Source organism: Nicotiana sylvestris, chromosome 12 (genome assembly GCF_000393655.2).
Source record: "Nicotiana sylvestris chromosome 12, ASM39365v2, whole genome shotgun sequence".
Taxonomy (NCBI): domain Eukaryota; kingdom Viridiplantae; phylum Streptophyta; class Magnoliopsida; order Solanales; family Solanaceae; genus Nicotiana; species Nicotiana sylvestris.
Genome location: NC_091068.1, coordinates 55,246,842 through 55,269,165, shown reverse-complemented (window position 1 = coordinate 55,269,165; position 22,324 = coordinate 55,246,842).

The window sequence follows — 22,324 nt, the reverse complement described above, 5'->3', positions numbered from 1 at the left end:
AGTTCATCCGTTAAGCTATCGTCGGATGTTCCACTATATATATTAAATAGCTATATGATTCTGATTTTTTGCAAGCTAAATAATTTATACATACAAATAAAATTCAGAATATAATTAAAGTAAATTTAGAATTTCAACTCTTCATTTTCGTATTCATGCTTCCTGTTTCAGTTTACAATAATCAGCGTGTCAGTTGTGTACCTGATATTGGAAGCAAAAGAAAATGAATATGAGAATCAGCAGCAGTAATAACAATACAGCACAGCAACAATCAGTCCAGCAACAGTAACAACCCAGGAACAGAGTTTGCAAACCACTGGAGTAGTAATCCCAAAACAAAAACTTCAAGCTTCGATGAAACAACAACAATAAATGCTGATTTCAAACAATGAAAGAAAGCAGAAGATTTTTTTTAGTTTTTTTTATTTGAAAGTTTTAATATTTTTTCGGAATTTTTCTTTCTCTCTTAAATATTCAGCTCTTTTTTCTCTCTCTCTTATTCTCCCTATTCTTCTCTGTCCGTTCTTTCTCTTCTTCCCCCCCTTAAAATCTGATTCAAGACCTCTTATTTATTTTCCATCCCAAACCCTTTAATCCATTAATAAAACCACACTTTCTCCTACCAAACCCATTATCTTCTCACTCATCCCCCACTACATTAAACAAATATATCAACCCCACCCCATTACATCTTGTCCCCCATGCCTAACATAAACAAATACAATATTCCCCTCCACTACATTATGTCTTGTCCCCCATTATATTAAACAATTATATCACCCACACCCCATTACATTTTGTCCCCCATGCTTAACATAAAGAACTACAAAATGTACAATTCCTAAACTACCCCTCCGACCTTATTGAAATTACCATTTTACCCCTGAACGTACTACAAATTACCAAACTACCCCCATCAGCTATAACCAATTCACCTAATCAATCTTAACCAAAATATAGCCAATATGATCAATTTCTAACAATGTTCAACAACAAAATTCAAACTAAATGATGAACAACAAAGAAACAACTAAAATTATCTTGATTGAACAACATCTTTAACAACAAACAAACCTACTTTCAGATTCAACAACAACAACAACAAACAAATATATTCAGATTTCTAAATTCAATAATCATTTGAACTTAAAATCTAACAACTTTACAACCAACAATTCCTATATTAAAACTAAACAAAATCATGAAGCAAACTGAAGAAATAATCAAAAATGATAATCAACAATCAAGAAGATCAAACTATACTAATTTCGGATTCAAGATCAATCAAACAAAGTATGAACATAAATGAAAAGATTCAACAAACTCAAATCACAACTTAAACTATGAAACTCGATTCAGACCAAATATCATCAAAATAAATATTGCGTGACTAAACTGACACACTTCTAGATTAAGCCTAAACAAGAACAAATGAACACTGCCAACATACTGAATGAAAACAAACTAACTTCATATGCAAGAAAATGATGAACAATCGACAAGAAATGAAACCAAACATCACACAAAATGAAATCATCCGAACCAACTCAATATTAGCAAAGATACTATACATTTTACAACTAATAATCACGAATGACAAACCAATCAAACTCAAATTCGATTAAACAAAAATCTAATTTTTACAACCCAAATTCAACTAAGAAGAAATTCGAATTCCTTAAACCATAACATTTAAACAGATTTTAGCGGCTCTTATCTCACTCGCATATAGATCCTAAAAATGAGAAAGGGAGATGAGACGGACCTTAATAGCTTTTAACACTCCGCAGACCAATAGATCGAACAAACGACGGGCTACGACGACGAGGCGGGACTAGGGGTGAATGATGACTGTGACGGGGTAGCCATGGCTTGGGTTGTCGTGGGCTGCTGGGCTGTCATGGTGGACGTTCAGCCATGAACGATGGGGCTGGGTTGTTGGTGGATAGATATGGAGGATCGTTGGAGCTGCTGGTCGTCGACTGTGGAGCTGACGTCGAAGATGATGAGAAGATGAATAGAAAGAAAGGGGGGCGGATGGCATGAGTTTAGGGTTTTTTTAGGTTTTTTTTTCTTTTTGTTTTGTTTTGTTTGGTTTTTTTTTTTTTGAAATGCAAGATAGGGGGTGTTGGGTTATGGATTGGGTCGACCCGGTTTGAAGTGGACCGGTTCATGAGAAGGTTGGACAATTTTTGGGCTTGTGGCTCACAATTGAAGAAGTGGCCCAATCCGATTTTTCTTTGTATTTTTGCTCTCTTTTCTTCTTTTATTTTTCTAAAACTAAATTATAAAAATACTTAAATTATTATTAAGAACTAAATTAAGTTATAAAAGCGCAAATTAACTCCCACTAACAATTAACGTACAATTAAGTAATAATTAAGCATAAAATTGTATATTTGGACATTAAATGCTAAAAATGCAAAAGATGCCTATTTTTGTAATTTTTAATTTTTGTAAAACAAACTTAATTACTAACAATTGTAGAATTAAATCCTACATGCAAAATGCGACATATTTTTGTATTTTTTATTAATTTAACAAATAAACATGCACAGACAAACACAAATAATTATCCAAAAATGTCACAAAAATTCTAAAATTGCACACAAAGGAAAATCATTTTATTTTGAATTTTTGGGAGTAATTCTCATATAGGGCAAAAATCACGTGCTTACAGCAGTACTCCTCTATCAGAGTGAAAGGAATGATCTTTTGAAATAGATGTGAAAACTGATCCTAGGTAAGTGAAGGAGAACCAGCTGGTATAGTCAACACATAATCTCCACCATCTCTTGGCAGAATCGGTCATCTGGTACACTACAAAGTCGACCCCATTGGTCTCAAAAATATCCATGTTGTGCAATATCTCATGGCAGTGGTCCAAATAATTATGTGGGTCCTTAGAAGGTGCACTGCTAAAATGAATGGGAAAGAGCATTGTAAACTTATCTACCCTCAACAAGGCCTCAGAAGATATAGCAGGCCTATTCCCGGCCTCTGCTGCAATAACTGGCTGAACTACCCTAATTGGTTGGGTTGCTGGAGTCTGATATATAGGAACCACCTGCTCTGGGGTGTGAGTAGAGAGAGTCTGTGCTCCTCTCCTAGCCTGAGAGGCGGCTGGTGGCACAAAAAATGCAATGATCTGGGAATCTTATATAACATATGACCATTTGATCCATTCATTGATAGTAGACATCCCCATTTGGCGCGAAGTCATGGGTCACAACGTCCAATAATCCACAATGTTGACCTTTGTAACTCATATAAATCAACCAGACGCCAAGGTCCGTTGCACCCCTACATGATTCACTGGGTGATCTTCTCAATGCGTCTGCATCTTCAGAAAGAACCATAACGGGTCTAGTAAATACATAATCTTTCCACCACCTCTTGGCGGAACCCGTCATCTGAAACACATTAAAATCAACCCCATTGCTTTCAACTATTCCCATGTTCTAGATTCTTCATAGCAGCGGTTGAGAAAATCCTGTGGGTCCTCAGAAGGTGTACCACTGAAATGGATTGGAAATAGCTTGGTAAACTTGTCCAATCTCAGCAAAGCTTCAAAACACAAGGCATGCCTCTCTTCGGCTTGTGCCGCAATAACTGGTTAAACTGCCCCAACTAGATGAGATTAAGCTAAATCCTTCATAAGCTCATGCAACACAACCCATCTAATTCCTCAAACCATTTGCAAATCTCGCATTCACCCTCGTAACAATCAATCTAACTCTCATATGCGATCCAAACTCAAACTGCAACACATGTAGCTCACTAGTAAAAGAGGAATCGCTACAAAACAATAGAGGCTTCGCACAAACCTCGACATACCCCGCAGGAGATAACCCACCCGCTTAGCCTCAACTAGTATCTCTCTACATTCTTCCATAATCTAATATTATGCAATCACTTAATTCTTCCTAAGTCCAAACTCATATCACAATGTGAAATCTACTTCACTCCCAACTAGACAACATGAAAAGATCCTTCAACATACCCACATCTCGGGGCTATGCATCAAATCGCGATGGAAATCAAGCACCAGATAGTTCTTTCTACCCTCAAGCAGACCCTTCTCGTCACATTCAAATCATATAAACATATCTCATAGTGATATCATACTCATCACGTAGCTACCAGCCATCACTTCCACGAATAGGGACACTATCGAACATATAAATCTAAAAGCGTGAACTCACACAGTCAACACTTTAGTGCTCCAGCTACAAGCAGAGCCCAGCCTCAAGTCCTCCAAACTGGCCCAACATCAACACACAAAAATCACATCTCGTCCCTTGATCAGGGAATCACAAACCGTCGATGCACAGCTGATACTGAGCACTCATATGCGCATAAGAACGCGTGGAAGGAATTCAAAGAGTTACATTTCAAGCTGAATCAATGTCGCACGATAAGAATTCAAGAACGTGGGATTTCCTAAAGTTTCTACAGCCTCTCAAAGATAAGTACAGACGTCTTTGTACCGATCCGCGAGACTCTACTAAACCTGCTCATGACCCGTAAGACCTATGTAACCTAGGCTCTGATACCAACTTGTCACTACCCAAAATCTCACCTGTCGTGATGGCACCTATCGTGGAACTAGGCAAGCCTCAACTCGATATCTCAATACAGTAGAACTTTTAAATAAAGGCAAAAGCAGTTAATATTAAAGAAATCCTTTTAAAAATAGAATATAACTCCAAAATTACTATACAATCCATCCCCAAAACTCGGTGTCACTGAGTGCATGAGCATCTATATGATAACAATATCTGACTGATAAAACACTATCTGAAAATAAAGAACAATACAACATGAAAGGAAAGGAGAGTCAAGGTCAGCAAACGCCATACAGCTACCTCAATAGTCTCCTGAGTCTGACTCCTCAATCAGCAACCGCCGTGACAAGAAGTGTCTGGATTTGTACATGAGGTACAGGGGGTAACGTGAGTACACCAACTTAGTAAGTAACAGAAATAAATAAGGAGCTGAGAAGTAGTGTCGAGCTATGTAAATACAGTTATCTCAATAACTTTCAAATAATAGTAGTCATACTTTCGATTTAACAGTTTAAGTCTCATTAGTGCGTACTCAAATAAACAAGATATCAAATATTCTAGAAATATGAACGACCGGGACAAATAGCAACTAAGTGTAGCAATTAACTGAAAACAAATATGGCCTCTCAAGGCAACACTCACTCAACTCATCTCAACAGCTTAATCACTCGGCTCTCAGCCCTCAATAATCATACTCAATAGGTACCTGCGCTCACTGGGGGTGTGCAGACTCTGGAGGGGCTCCTTCAGCCCAAGCACTATAAATTGCACGGACAACTCACGTGTTGCACGAACAACTCACATGCAATCATATACATGCACTCACTGGGGGTGTGTAGACTCCTGGAGGGACTCCTTCAGCCCAAGCACTATAATCTGCACGGACAACTCACGTGCTATAATATAATATCTAGATCTGCACGGGAAACTCACGTGTTGCACGGACAACTCACGTGCTATAGTATCAGTAACCTCACAACTAGGCCCTCGGCCTTACTCAGTCATCAATCTCTCTAGTCTCTCGAACTCTCAGAAATTATATAAACAGCCCAAATAGAAGTAATATCTGGTATCAACAATAAACAATAAGAGACGGAGGCATAATAAGCAAGAAAAGCTATGACTAAGTACAAATCGGCAATTTAGTAGCTAATTCAGCAAGTACATAACCTCGCAGGTCTCAACAGTGATCACATAAGGCCTAAACATGATTTCTTACATGAAGTAGAGTTAATTTCTATGAAAACATAGGGAACATGTACTAAACAGTAGGCAAATTAATTCCACAGTCTCGCGGGACGGATCAAGTCACAATCCCTACGGTGCACGCCCACATGCCCATCACCTAGCATGTGTGTCACCTCCAAAATAGTCATACGACACAATGTCTGAGGTTTCATACCCTCAGGACTAGATTTATAACCGTTACTTACCTCAATCCGAGCAAAATCTTACTCCGCAATGCCTTTTTCGCTTAAATCGGCCTCCAAACGTCCCGAATATAGTCACAATTAACTCGATTCATTCAATACATATTCTAGGAATTAATTCCATATGAAAATACTAATTTTCCAACAAAAACCGAAATTAACCCAAAAATGCCCGTGGGGCTCACGTCTCAGAATATGAAAAAATTCATAAAATACGACAACTCATTCAATTACGAGTCCAACCATACTAATTTTACTCAAATCCGACTCTGAATCGATGTTCAAATCTTGAAAATTCATTTTTATGGAATTTTAGAAAATTCCTCCATTTCTCTTCAAATATCAATAATTTAAAACCAAAAATGAATATTTATTCGGGAAATATAATCACAAGAGAGTCAAGAACACTTACCCCAAGAATTTTCGTAACTTCCGCTCAAAATTGCCAAACATCCGAGCTTGGAACTCCAAAAAATGAGGAAAACTGGACTGCTCATCCTTTACACTATCCAGAATTTTCGGGGTTACTGTTCACGCTACTGTTCACGACACTGTCTACACGTGCTAATATTCAGGGGCACTATTCATGGCTACTTTTCATGCTGCTGTGAAAAAAAATGCAGCAGCTTTTCTACAAGTCTAAATCGATCCGTTAACCTTCCGAAATCCACCCGAGGCCCTTGGAACCTCAACAAAATATATAAAATAGTCCTAAAACATCATACGAACTTATTCGAAACCTCAAATCATATTAAGTAATGCTAAAACCGCGAATCACACCTTAATTCAAGCCTAATGAAACTAGGAACGTCCAACTTCTATATTCGATGCGAAAACCTATCAAATCAAATCCGATTGACTTCAAATTTTTCACACAAGTCATAAATGATATAACGAAGCTATAAAAAATTTTAGAACTGGATTCTGACCCCGATATCAAAAAGTCAACCCTCGGTCAAACTTTCCAAAATTCTTCTATTTTGCGGCTTTCGCCAAAATACACCGAATTATCCTACAGACTTCCAAATCCAAATTCGAACATGCGCCTAAGTCCGAAATCACCATACGAAGCTATTGGAATCATCAGAATTCCAATTTGGGGTTGTTTTCTAAAAAGTCAAATCTCCGGTCAAAATTAAGAAATCTTTAGCCTTAGATTTATAGATTCCGTTAAATGGCGATAATTTGTTCTAGGGACCTCCGAATTCGATTTTGGGTATATGACCAAGTCCCAAATCACGATACGGAACTACCGAAATGGTCAAAACTTGGATCCAGGTTTGTTTGCTCAAAATATTGATCGAAGTCAACTCTGTTGAGTTTTAAAGCTCTAATTCACAATTTAATCAATTTATTTACATAAAAACCTTCCGAAAAATTATACGGACTACGCACGCAAGTTGAGGAATTATTGATAGCACTTTTCAAGGTCTTAAAATACCAAGATAATTATTTAATTTAAATATGACATTTTGGGTCATCACAGTACCTATCCTACAAACTAAACTAAGCTTGCTCAAGACTCGTGAGACCTAGACAACTTAGTGCTCTGATACCAACTTGTCACGACCCGAAATCCCAACCTCGGAGTCGTGATGGAACCTAACATCCACTTTCTAGGCAATCCGATGTAAGATAATTAAATAACCAATTTTAATAGTTAAAAAATAGTATGGTGATATACAATATGAAATAGAAACTCAATCTAACACAGTACTGATATAAATCACAGTACTGGTCCCACCTGGATATGATAGGTATCCCACCGGAAATAAACTCCCACTAGCTGAGCATCGATCCCAAATTCAAACCCGTTAAGCAGAAGAGGAGACCACAGTCCGAGGTAAAACATGCCTTCATCAAAGAAGAGGTAACGAAACTACTTAAAATCGGATCCATTAGGGAGGTAAAGTATCCCGAATGGCTAGCTAACATAGTGGTAGTTCCAAAAAAGAGGAATAAGCTAAGGATGTGCGTAGATTATAAAGATTTAAACAAAACATGCCCCAAAGATTCCTTCTCGCTGTCTAATATCGATTGTCTGATCGATACCACGGCCGGCCACGAGACCCTCACCTTCCTCGATGCCTACTCGGGGTACAATCAGATCCAGATGAACCCCGAGGATCGGGAAAAGACCTCATTCATCACGAAATATGGTACATATTGCTATAATGTGATGCCTTACGGGCTAAAAAATGCAGGATCGACATACCAACGCCTAGTTAATAAAATGTTCGAGCATCAAATAGGTAAATCAATGGAAGTATACATTGATGATATGCTAGTTAAATCCCTGCGTGCAGAGGACCATCTGACCCATTTGCAGGAAACTTTCAACATCCTCATAAGCAACAACAACATGAAGCTCAATCCCAAAAAGTGTGCCTTCGGAGTAGGCTCGGGCAAATTCCTGGGTTTCATGGTCTCAAACAGGGGTATTGAGATCAACCCCGACAAAATAAGGGCCATCGAAGAAATCACGGTGGTGAACAACGTGAAAGCAGTCCAACAACTGATGGGGCAAATCGCGGCCCTGGGTAGATTCATATCAAGGTCGTCAAACAAAAGCCACCACTTCTTCGCCCTACTCAAAAGAAAGAGCAACTTCGAATGGACACCAGAATGCCAACACGCCCTGGAAGAACTAAAACGGTATCTGTCTAGCCCGCATTTGGTGCATATGCCCAAGGAGGATGAAACGATGTACCTATACCTGGCCGTGTCCGAAATAGCGATGAGCGGTGTATTAGTCCGAGAAGAGTAAGGTATGCAATTTCATGTGTATTATGTAAGTCGAACCTTGGGGGACACCGAAACCTGGTACCCCCATCTAAAAAAATTGGCACTCGCATAAATAAGCACCTCGCGCAAGCTGAAGCCTTACTTTTAGTGCCACTGCATTTGTGTCCTATCGATTTATCATCTCCGGAGTGTACTGCACAAACCTGAGTTGTCGGGTCGACTGGCCAAATGGGCCATTGAACTTGGAAGATATGATATCGAGTATCAACCTCGGACGACCATTAAATCCCAAATCCTGGTGGATTTCATGGCTGGTTTTTTGCCATCCCTCGTCCTCGAGGTAGAGAAGTAACTTTTATTAAAATCGGGCACGTCCTCCAGGGTATGGACCCTGTTCACGGATGGTGCCACAAATGTTAGAGGATCCAGACTCAGTATAGTCTTAAAGCCACTCGTCGGCGACATAATCAGATAGTCTATAAAAACTACAAAGCTAACTAACAACAAAGCCGAGTATGAGGCTATGATTGGAGGTTTGGAGTTGGCTAAGGGATTGGGAGTCGAGGTTATCGAGGCAAAATGCGATTCACTCCTCGTGGTAAGTCAAGTGAATGTGAGCTATGAAGCCCGAGAGGACAAGATGCAGAGATATATGGATAAGATCCAAATCACGTTGCGCTGCTTCAAAGAATGGACCTTAGTCCATGTACCCTGAGAGCAAAACAGCGAGGCCGATGCCCTAGTGAACCTAGGATCGTCTGCTGAGGAGGAAGACCTGCTCCGCGGAGCTATTGTCTAATTATTCAAGACCCTGGTCAAGAAAGACCATGCAGAAATCAACTCCACCAGCTTGACATGGGATTGGAGAAACAAATACACTGTTTATCTAAAGGACGGGAAACTGCCTGCCGATCCAAAAGAGTCAAGGGCCTTGCAAACCAAAGTGGCCCGGTTCTTGCTCGACGAAAATGGGGCCCTGTACAGGAGAAATTTCGATGTCCCCCTGGCAGTATGCCTAGAACCGGGAGACATGGATTATGTGCTCCAAGAGATCCACGAAGGCACCTGCGGAAACCACTCTGGGGCAGACTCCCTAGTAGAAAGGTAATCAGAGCATGCTACTACTGGGATAGCATGGAAAGCGACGCTAAGGAGTTCCTCTAAAGATGCGACAAGTGTCAGAGATTCGCCCCCATGATCCACCAACCCGGCGAACAGCTACATTCCATTTTATTACCATGGTCATTCATGAAATGGGGAATGGACATCGTTGGCCCCTTGCCAACGGCACCAGGTAAAGCTAGATTCATTTTGTTTATGACTGATTACTTCTCAAAATGGGTGGAAGCGCAGGCCTTCGAAAAGAAAAGAGATAAGGAAGTCATCAATTTTATATTGGAACACGTCATATGCCGGTTCGGGATCCCATCCGAAATAACATGCGACAACAAGAGGCAATTCATCGGGAGCAAGGTAACATAGTTCCTTGTGGACAACAAAATCAAAAGGATCCTTTCGACGCCATACCACCCGTGTGTGAACGGCCGGGCCGAATCCATGAATAAAACCATCATTCAAAACCTGAAGAAGAAATTACAAAGCGCCAAGGGAAAATGGTGAGAGACGCTGCCCGAGGTGCTGTGGGCGTATCGGACAACTCCAAAATCAAGCATAGGGGAGACACCTTTCTCTCTAGTGTATGGTACCGATGCACTAATACCAGTGGAGGTCAGGGAACCAAGTGCCAGATTCCGGCACGCTAGCGAAGAATCAAACCACGAGGCCATGGCAATGGCCCTCGAGCTGCTCGATGAAAGACGGGAAGCCTCGTTGGTTTGAATGGTTGCCCAGAAGCAGAAAATTAAAAGATACTACAATAGGAGAACAAATCTCTGATATTTCGGAATCGGAGACGTAGTCCTAAGGAAGGTTACTCTCAACACGCGAAACACCAATGAAAGGAAGCTAGGGCAGAATTAGGAAGGGTCATATCGTGTCCTCGGGATAGTTGGCAAAGGCTCCTATAAGCTTGGCACCATGGAAGGTGAGCAGCTCCCGAGCAACTGGAATGTGTCGATGCTCAAGCGGTATTACTGTTAGGGCGCCCCGATCATAAAACCCCATAGGGACCCTCAAGCAAGCGTCGCACTCTTTTTCCCTCAGTCAGGCTTTTTATCCCGAAACAAGTTTCTTGCCGGTAGGATTTTCCAACAAGGCGACGTCCGCTCACTCCGGAAAGAAGAATTCAAAGGGCCTACGGGACTCCCTTTGTAGTCCGCCCGACTTTGAAAAATGACAAACGAGGCTTCGACAGCAATGCACCAGGCCAAGCAGCCCGGGGAGCCGTACACACGTGGGCCGAGCTCGCAGCAACAGGACAACATGTATTTACATCCTATATTTACGCCAAGCAATAAAGAATATCTTTTCGGCATTTCATACTCCGAAAAAGGCTATTTCGGCATATTCACAGCAAAGGCCTCTCCGCCAAATACGTCCCGAGATATTCGAAGACTTAAACAGTTCAACGCCCACACAACCCCAAGGTCAGAACCCCGGGCTTATAAAGCCCTCACAATGCAACTCCGAGTTCACGAGAAGCGGTCTTCAAGCTTAAACAAACTCGATGACTCGGGGATTGTCACCAATCACCGTGCACTGGAAAATCCGAAACTGTAAGACCCCTAGTGGGCAGACTCGGCATAACCAGATCTATTATACATCATACAAACTGTAAGACCTCAATAGGCTTGACAAACTATAAGACCTCAATAGGCATGACAAACTATAAGACCTCAATAGGCATGACAAACTGTAAGACATCAATAGGCATGACAAACTATAAGACCTCAACAGGCATGACAAACTGTAAGACCTCAACAGGCATGAAAACCCCGAAGTTTAGGCTATACATCGCATTTGTAAGAAAGGGTATACCCTCGATGTAGATTCCTAAACTATCGTTTGGGATCAAAAATGGCTACTACTAAACGTACATAACTACGGTCAAAACGGCTGATACAGCCAAAATAACACAACTCAGGGACGCCCGACTGTCGCTAAAAATCACAGGTCACTACTTTGAATATACTTCGGAAAGAACCGGTTAAAACAGGCTTCCCTCAACAGGCAAAAACGAGCTCTGACCATGTCAGCTCCAAATTGCAAAGCGTCGATCTACTCGACCTACGAGCTATGAACCTTACGAGGTGCTCAAAACATCACCGACAACGACTTGAAATCGAGGTTCTTCTAGAACCAACGACAGGTCAGGCAAAAGTACTCTAAAAGACCTTAACGAGCGGAAACAAAGCCTACAAAAAAGCCTACGGGCAAAAACAGCGTAAGAGCCATTGTCGCCAGCTAAGCAAGCCTACGGGCCTCATATTGAAAGGTCTCTATGACCTAACAGTGTAAGAGCCATTGTCGCCAGCTATAAATTGACAACTTAAGGATTAAAATGAGCTCGAATCGTAACACGATTCGGAGATCGGATCCAAAATAGTTAACTATACAAGCCCCTGAGCCACATACTGAAAGGGTCAATTACAGCTTGAATCGCAATGCGACTCGAAGACTGGACTCGGAGTAGTTAAACTGCAGAATGCCTAAGGGAATGGCATAAACGCCATCATTGCCAGCCGAGAAAGTCTCTAGGCCATGCACCTGTAAGGTCACCTTGACTCAAGACACAAAAGGCCATCGTCATCTGCCTGTGCAGGCAGGAAAGAACTTGAGGGTTAATTACAGCTCGAGTCGCAATACGACTCGAATATTGGACCTAAAATAGTTTAAAACAACGGAATGCCCAAAGGCAAGGGACAAAAAACTGCCATCGCTCGATCGCGAAGGAAAGCAGAAATCAGTAAAGCTCGGGACTAACCTGACCCGAAGACTCAATGCAAAACGGCTGAGTAAAGGCGTGAGACCCCCCACAACAATTAACATCAGAGGTTGTATCAACCAGCCTAAACAAGCCATAGATCTACGTTACGGGTCCAAAGTTCTTTCGCCAAAAAAGGGGAATAGAGTCACGAGATTTCTCCTTATACATATGCCAAAATAAAAGCTCCATATATAGACAGGGAGATCAAAAGGAAAAAACAACACAGCCTAAATCTATTACCAAATCGGCGGCTTCAAAGGTTGCATCCAGGCGGTTACGAATTCCCTGACGGTCCCTTCTCGACGGCGTCCCCTCTCTCCGGGGATCCACCCCCATTTTTAACACCGCTCGAGTTGCCTTCCAATGCACCCTTGATGGTCAACTTTCGAAAGTCCGGCAAGGCACGGTCCGTGGCCCGAGGTAAAGCTGGGTCTGACCGTCCAAAGGTCCTCTCAACACAAGAACCTTTGGCAACTGCTCCTCCCCCATGCAAAGATACAAGCGCCTAGACCTCAGCTCTAATCCGGAGCAGTGCAACCACCAGCTCAAAGTGAAGGCTCTTATACTTGCCACTATCCTATTTCATGTCCTAAAGCTGACACTCAATCGAGGTGACTCTTCTCTTAAGGTTGTCCCTTTTAGAAACCACCTCGTCCACATGACGACTAAGCTCGGAGATTTTAGCATCCCTGGCCCGAAGCTCTTCTCTCAGTAAGAGTTTCTCCTTCTCGAATTGTATGAATCAAGGCCCAAGGGGTTAAAAGCAATAGAATCCCACAAAAGCTCAAATAATAGTAAAAACAGGGGATGAATAACATGTTCGGATAAAAGGGCTTTCTCATGTTCGCGACAGCTCACCTCTTCCTGATGCTGGGCGAGGGCCTGATTATAAAGTGCTTCGTCCTAAAACTACGTAAAAAGAGTTAAGGGAATAAAGATTGGAGCAACCCGAAGCAACAAATAAGGATAGATGAAGTTACCTGCTCACAAATCCTGCCCATCTCGCCAAAAATAAATGAGGCAATGATCGCCGGCCTCCCGAGTGCGTCTCTGCCTTTGTCAGTACTCCCTCCTCTAAAAGATCCTTGCGGGACTCAGCTTGCATTCTGATAGATGGAAGTATTCCCCCTTTTGAGGAATCAGCAATAACCAACGGGCCAACAAGGTCGGCTAGAATGTTCGCCCCCCGCTCATCCCGGGTATCCGATTGAGGCTCCTCCAGATCACCTACTAAGGGCGTCCCGGCTCGAGAAGAACTCTGGCCACCTGCCGAGTCAAGGCCAGTGCTCGATATCCCATCCGCTGCCTTGCCGCCACAAAGACGGGTCGTGCCAGCATCAGGCTCCTGTGTGAAAGCATTTATCCCCTCGGCACGAGGAGCAATCAATCCCAAACGATCTTCGGGGGGTGCCAATAAACTGCTCTCTCCCTTACCCTCAGCACGAGGGTTTCCTGCCGCCCAAGAAGTTTGATATGACGAATCAACCTTGGACTCCTCCACTTTGGTCATCTTAGGCTTCAGTGGCTCAGCCGATGCGCCCCTTTGCCTTTTTTTCTCCTCGTTAAGCACCGGGATGTCCCCTCCAATGGGCGGCATCTCCCTTGTCAGTAGGATTCTTCCCAACCCTACATATATTCGGGGATCAAATGAACAGAAAGGAATGAGCCGCTAGCAGCAAGCTGCGCTAAAATGCACGGATACATCAAACCTCGGAACTTAGCATGATCTTTTGCTTCCTACCAGCCTAGGGATAAATCCCTCCATGCAAGATCATTACACGGTAGATCGAGTATAAATTGCCAACCCAACCTTGAAGATCCGGCACCACTCCGGGATAGACCGCTGCGGCTGAAAAGACAAAGAAGAAACAACAGAGTCAGGGACATAAGGAGAAATCATCAACGGGGAGCAGAGGCTTCGCATTCACTTACGCCCGGCCTTTCACTTCTCAGGGAATGGCATCCCTTCCATTGGGATCAGATCAGACGTCCTCACTCGGACGAACCGACTCAACCACCCGTCGTCCCCAAATTCCTCGATAGAGGCATAAAGGGATCTCGGGGCTCGACAGCGAAGCTTGATTAAGCCCCCACAAAGGAGACAAGGACTGTACATCCGGATCAAATGATTTCGAGTGAAGGGCATTCCCTCTATCATGCGCGAGTAATGCCTGATCATATAAACCACATGCTAGAACGAAGGATGGATTTGACCCAGAGTCACCTAGAAGCTCCGATAGAAATCGGGAATCACATGGTCGATTGGGGGAGAAGATGGTCCCTCCAGTCCCAAGTAAATAGGTAGGTGTACACGCTTAGAAAGTCGGCTTTGTGAGCCATAATGTCTTCATCCTGAGTAGGAATCTCCACAAGCACGGCATCCCCCTAGCAACAATCAGCCCTCACTCTCTCGATATCCGTTATAGAACTGGTATATCGAGTTACTAGCTCATGGCGTCCTAACTTCAAGGAGGGTCTCTCGACCCTGAAATCTGAAGTTATCGCAAAAGGTCCTGGGACGCACTCCTAAAAATAGGGTGGGGTGGCCACTTCTCCTTGGAAGAAGACCGAAGAAGAAGAGCCTGCGACCTCCTAAGAAGCAGCAGTAGAAATATTCGCCATCCTTGAGAAAATACAAGAGAAGAAGAAAAGGGGGCTCGCGTTCCTGAAAAGAAAAAAGCAAAGTGCATGGGAAAAATAGACTTCATTAAAAGGTTCTGGATGTGAAATAGGATCCGAAAGGGAAGAGGCGAATATTTATAAGAGCATCATGGGAACATTGAAGAAGGCCAACCGCCCCAGCCAATGATGGAATCCGTAGTAATGGCGCACATGGCACGCCTTGACAGCATGTAACTATTCGTAGGGACGCCGGAAGAAGTAGGAGTTCAAAACCATTTCTCATCACTTCTCATCACCTTCACTCTAAGAAACACGAAGACTATCTGTATATGGTGAATCCAAGGGCCCAAATTCCCCATCATAGGGTCATCTCGCGGTCATGCCCCTCAAAGCACGAAGCCGAGGTCGAGACTCATCCTCGGGGTTCATCTAGAGTTGATCCAAAGAGTATTGCATTCCGACTAATGCAGCGGGCTGTAGCAAGCGAGGGGGAAGTTCCCAAGTGACGCGACTCGACCTGATAAGGTCGGCCTATCTGAGGCCTATTTCCAAGATGTCACATCTAGCCATCTTGTCCTTGTACCTTCACGGTTAATGCATTTTGTATTATAAGAAATTCCTCTCCTATATAAAGGGGATCCCACCACTTCGTAAGGCAGGCTAATGTTGCTCCTTTTCTCCACAAAAGCAATAATCTCTCTCTCTTTCTCCTATTTCGTTCATTCTCACTTGCTCGAGGCCGCTTTAACATCTATTGTCTTCGTACTTATTTCATGCTATATTGTGAAACTTTGGCCGTAAAGAGCCTTGTTTGATCGTATCCTTAATTGTTATCCTATTATTGGTTGCCCCAGATAGCTTGAGCTCGATTCGAGTCCCGACCCTGAGGTCCTTATCGACCGGCTTTGCATCCGGGCAACAGGCTCCTTTGGTTTGATTACTGTCTTATTTTAGCTCGCATTTCAATGTTAAGCTTCACGATCTTAGCATCAACTGCTCTAACAACTAGCTCAGGAATAGGTCATGTATTTTTAGAATCTCATTTACAAATTCTAATCGATTTTCCCTGATCGATTTTCCTAATCAATTTTCCCTGATCGATTTTCCCTAATCGATTTTCCCTCTCTTTCAAGTTCTATTTGAAGATAAAACCTAGAGTTTGAAGAACCAAGGGAAGGGCTGAGTTATCCAATAAGTAAGGTAAGTTACTGCCATCTTTCATACATTTTTCTCTGCTGTGAATTCATGGTAATTCGTTCTATACATGTAAGAACTCACGGGACGGTGATCGGAAGCCGTGAGTTAGAGTTATTCACTTGTAGTGGACTGTTTTGTGGACTATTTTGTGTTGCTATTGGGCTGCGTGTTTTACTACTATTTTGTGGAGTTTTGGAGGTGGAAGGGTGTGGAGGAACACCATATATATGTAGGGTTGTGGGCTGATAGTGATTCGTAACATTTTTGGGTTGTTTGACACGACTACGGTGGTCGTCGTATGTATGATGTAATTAGGTTGTGTGTGGACTATTTTGGGAGGCTCAATATGTTTATTATTGATGTTGTTTGGGCTGTTTGGTGATTTTTTGGAATGGTGTGAAGTCATATATATAGGGGAGGTGCTTTCCGTTTCAACGTAAAATAGGTTGTGGTCAATACATAATAGTTATGATGCTTAAATGATAATGATAGTATCGTTTCTCTTATTGTAGACTAAGGAATTGTGACAATTGAATAGCTTGTGATTGGGGCAGTATATACAAGGTATGTGAGGCTATCCCTTTTCTTCTATTGCACGACTCCGATTGTACATAATGTAATGAACGAGCTTCCAAAGATACTCTACTCTTAGAAGCTAGCAGTACTTACATTGCTTTCCCTCTTATGGAATGATTGATGTTAATGTTGCTTCTCTTATTCTTATGTTATCAATGTTGTTGGTACTTCCTGATTCTTATAAGGTTCGTAATGAAGAGTTGGTCCTAATAACGTGTACAGAGGATACCGACCTTACGTCACTCCAAAAGGTTTAGAATGTGATTCCATGAGTCGAGCATGCATTATATATATGTATCTATTTTACTCTACCGAGTCGCGCTATAGTCGGCCGGGTATGGCACATATTGTGCAACCACTGATCAGTTGGGTTTTACCGAGCTCTACGTGGCCGGGTATGATTCTACCGAGCCTTATGACGGCCGGGTACGTTTTTACCAAGCCTATTATGGCTGGGTACGATATGATGATGATGATGCCCACAGAGGTGTATGTTTTAAAAGTTTATGTATACATACATATGTATCATGCATTTCATGTCAGTAGCCCTCAGAGGTACTCAGATGTTCCAGGTTGTATATTCTCTATCCCTGCTTACATTACTGTTCGTATTTATGGTTCCCTGCCTTACATACTCAGTACTTTATTCGTACTGATGTCCTTTTGTTTGTGGACACTGCATGTCGTGCTGCAGGACCTAATAGACAGGCAGGTGTAGCTCCCCCACCACAGTAGGTTGTCCAGTTCAGCAGTGATTGGCGAGATCCCTTCTCCGGACTTGCCGTGGTCTTGGTATGCATTTCTGTTATAGACATTATGGGTATGTCGGGGCCCTGTTCCGGCTATGTTACAGCACTTATGTTCATTTAGAGGCTCATAGACAAGTGTCGACTCATGTATAGTTTGGTATGCCTTGTCGGCTGGTTTTTGTTGTATAGTCTTTCATGGTAGCGTGGTAGCTCATACCTTATATGTAGTTTCTTGATTGTCTGGTCATCCCCTGCTATGTATGTTCATGCCGTCATATTTTATTGCTGGTTGTCCATGATCCAGGTCTACCATTTATATTGATCTCGTCAGCCCTAAAAGATAATAATGAAGGTTAGATGAAATGTACGTTGGTGCTCGGCAAGTATGGTCGGGTGCTAGTCATGGCCCTCCAGTTTGGGTCGTGACAAACTTGGTATCAGAGCAAGTCTGTCCTAGGGATTGTCTATGAGCCATGTCTAGTAGAGTCTTGATTATGGATGTGTAGCGCGCCACATTTATAATCAGGAGGCTACATGACATCTAGGGTTGTTACCTTCTTCCTGAATCTAGATCGTGCGTAGAGTTGAGTCGTAAGTGTTTGTCTCTAATATTCACCTTGTTTTCTTTCAGCGATGCCTTTGACTAGGAAGCAAACAATTAGTAGACGGCTTGATACAGCTGCGGGAGAGGGTACCAGTCAGGTTCCCCAAGCTAGAGCATGCCAAAGTGAGGCTCGGAGTGAGATGCCGTCTCATACCTCATCTACCCCGTCTCCTCCAGAGGATATTAGGAGGCACCCAGCACCTTTAGTTCCTCCATCTGGCACTACAGACCAGGATATGCGGAGTGTTTTGCAGTTATTGACTAGCTTGGTAGTTGCTCAGGCTCAGAGGCAGAATACAGGTGTTGCTGAGACACCAGTTAGTACGAGAGTTTGTGATTTTATTAATTTAGACCCTCCAGTGTTTACCAGATCAGACCCCAAGGAGGACCCGCAGACTTTTATTGACCAGGTTCATCGTACACTTCGAGTTATGCATGTTAATGATATAGAGGCAGTAGAGTTGGCTTCTTATCGGCTACGGGATTTAGCGGTTCTCTGGTATGATAGTTGGGAGAGATCCAGGGGTTCGAACGCTCCTCCAGCTGTGTGGAAGGAATTTTCTGAGGCCTTTCTTTGTCACTACTTGCCAGTTGAGATACAACGAGCTAGAGCTGATAAGTTCTTAAACCTTAGACAAGGTAATATGAGTGTGCGAGAGTACAGTATGCAGTTCGATTATTTAGCAAGGTATGCTCCCCATATGGTGGCTGAGATGAGTGATAGGGTGCATTTGTTCGTGAACGGATTGGGACCACATCTGATAAATGAGTGCACGACAGCCTCCTTGGTGGAGGGCATGGATATTTCCCGTATTCAGGCTTATGCCCAGACCCTAGAGGATCGTAAGCGCCAGCAGAGGGCAGATAGGGAGCAGGATAGGGGCCAGCATAAGAGGGCGAGATTTGCAAGATATTCTAATCACTTCAGAGGCAGCGTCAAGCCCCAGTCTTCGAGGAGTTCGGTGCCACCTGTAGCTAGTGCTCCCCCACAGTTTCAAAGGCCTCAATATGATCGATTTACCCATTCTGGTCCAGGTCAGAGTTCGCAGGCATCAGACTCGCAACATCACAGGGATACTAGTCAGACGAGACCCACAACACCACGTTGTGATCATTGCGGCAAGGCCCACTTTGGACTGTGCCGTCGAGGTTCTGATGCATGTTATTCTTGCGGACAACCTGGCCATATGATGCGGGATTTTCCTAATAGGGGAGGCGATGGTATGGCTCAGCCGACTGGATCTGTGTCTGGTTCTTCCTCATCAGTTCGACCTCCAGCACGGGGTTTTCAGCAGTCGACAGGTCGTGGTAGGGGTAGAGGTGCAGTGCCGAGTTCGAGTGGTGCTCAAAATCGAACCTATGCTCTAGTAGGTCGACAGGATCTCGAGTCGTCTCCAGATGTTGTTACAGGTATTATATCTGTGTTTTCTTATGATGTATATGCGCTGATTGATCCGGGATCTACATTATCATATGTTACACCCTTTGTGGCTAATAAGTTTGGCATTGAACCTGAATTGATAAGTAAACCCCTTGCGGTATCTACTCCGATAGGAGATTCTGTGATTGCTAGAAGGGTATATAGAGGTTGCACTGTGATGATTTGTAGTCGTCAAACCTCGGCAAATTTATTTGAGTTAGAAATGGTTGATTTTGATGTGATAATGGGAATGGACTGGTTGGCCTCATGCTATGCAAATGTTGACTGTCGTACGAAGATGGTTAGGTTTCAATTTCCTAGTGAACCCATCATTGAATGGAAAGGGAATATTGCTACACCAAAAGGTAGGTTTATTTCTTATCTTAAGGCAAGGAAAATGATCTCAAAAGGTTACATTTATCATTTCGTTCGCGTTAGGGATGCGTATGGGAAACCGCCTACTTTACAATCAATCCTCGTGGTCAACGAATTCCCAGATGTTTTCCCAGATGAACTCCCAGGCCTTTCTCCTGAAAGGGAGATTGAGTTTAGCATTGATGTGTTGCTTGACACTCAACCGATCTCTATCCCTCCATACTGAATGGCCCCGGCAGAGTTGCGAGAGTTGAAGGTGTAGTTGAAGGACTTGCTGGATAAGGGCTTCATTAGACCTAGCACTTCACCTTGGGGTGCACCAGTCCTATTCGTGCTGAAGAAAGACGGGTCGTTACGGATGTGTATCGACTATCGACAGTTGAATAAGTCTACTATAAAGAACAAGTATCCACTTCCAAGAATTGATGACATGTTTGACCAACTCCAGGGTGCCAAGTATTTCTCCAAGATTGATTTACGTTCAGGGTATCATCAGGTGAGGGTTAAGGAGAAGGATATTCCAAAGACGGCCTTCCGGACAAGATACGGGCACTTTGAGTTCTTGGTGATGTCGTTCGGGCTAACAAATGCCCCAGCAGCTTTTATGGATCTCATGAATACTATATTCAGGCCCTATCTTGATGTGTTCGTGATTGTATTCATTGATGACATTCTAGTATATTCTCGTTCGGAGGCGGAACATGCGGGCCACTTGCGGATAGTATTACAGACGCTTCAGGATCGTAAGTTATATGCTAAGCTCTCCAAATGTGAATTTTGGCTGAACTCAGTAGCGTTCCTTGGCCATGTGATATCTGACGAGGGTATTAGTGTCGACACTCAGAAGATCGATGCAGTAAAGAATTGGCCGAGACCTACAACACCATCAGAAGTCCGCAGCTTCCTAGGGCTAGCAGGATATTATAGGCGGTTTGTGGAAGGGTTTTCCTCTATATCATCACCATTGACTAAGTTAACACAGAAAGCTACCAAGTTCCAGTGGTCTGACACTTGTGAACGTAGTTTTCAGGAGCTGAAGAATCGATTGACATCCGCACCAGTGCTCACTCTTCCTGAAGGAACAGAAGGTTATGTGGTATATTGTGATGCCTCAGGTATAGGTTTGGGGTGCGTATTGATGCAGCGTGGGAAGGTGATTGCTTATGCATCAAGACAATTGAAGAAGCATGAAAAGAATTATCCAACCCATGATTTGGAATTGGCTGCAGTAATATATGCTTTGAAGATATGGCGGCACTACTTATACGGCGTCCATGTTGACATCTACACAGATCACAAGAGTTTACAATACATCTTCAAGCAGAAAGAGTTGAATTTGAGGCAGCGTAGGTGGCTTGAATTATTGAAAGACTACGACGTCGAGATATTGTATCATCCCGGTAAAGCCAATGTTGTGGCAGATGCTCTCAGCCGTAAATCAATGGGAAGCTTAGTACATATTGAGGCAGGTAGATGGGGGTTGACTAAAGAGCTTCATCAGCTAGCCAATATGAGAATCAAATTGTTAGACTCTAATGACGGAGGTGTTACTGTACAGAATACATCAGAATCATCTTTGGTAGCTGAGGTAAAAGCACGGCAATATGAAGATACTATCTTAGTACGATTAAGAGAGAGCATTCAGCAGTGTAAAATTATGGCTTTTGAGATCGGAAGAGATGGGGCACTGAGATACCAGGGCCGATTATGTGTGCCTAATGTGGCAGGGTTGCGAGAGAAGATTATGAATGAGATTCATCAATCCCGATATTCCATCCATCCCGGCTCGACAAAGATGTATCATGATGTCAAGGAGCAGTATTGGTGGGATAACATGAAGAAGTCTATTGCAGAATTTGTAGCCCAGTGTCCCAATTGTCAACAAGTAAAGATAGAACATCAGAAACCCGGTGGATTGCTTCAGAATATAGAGATTCCGACCTGGAAATGGGAGGTGATTAATATGGACTTCATTATTGGATTACCTCGCTCTTATCATAAGTTTGACTCCATCTGGGTGATAATTGATCGACTTACAAAATGTGCCCATTTTCTGCCAGTTAAGACAACTTACACGGCTGAAGATTATGCGAAGTTGTATATCAAGGAGATTGTTAGGCTTCATGGTGTGCCGGTATCTATTATATCAGAC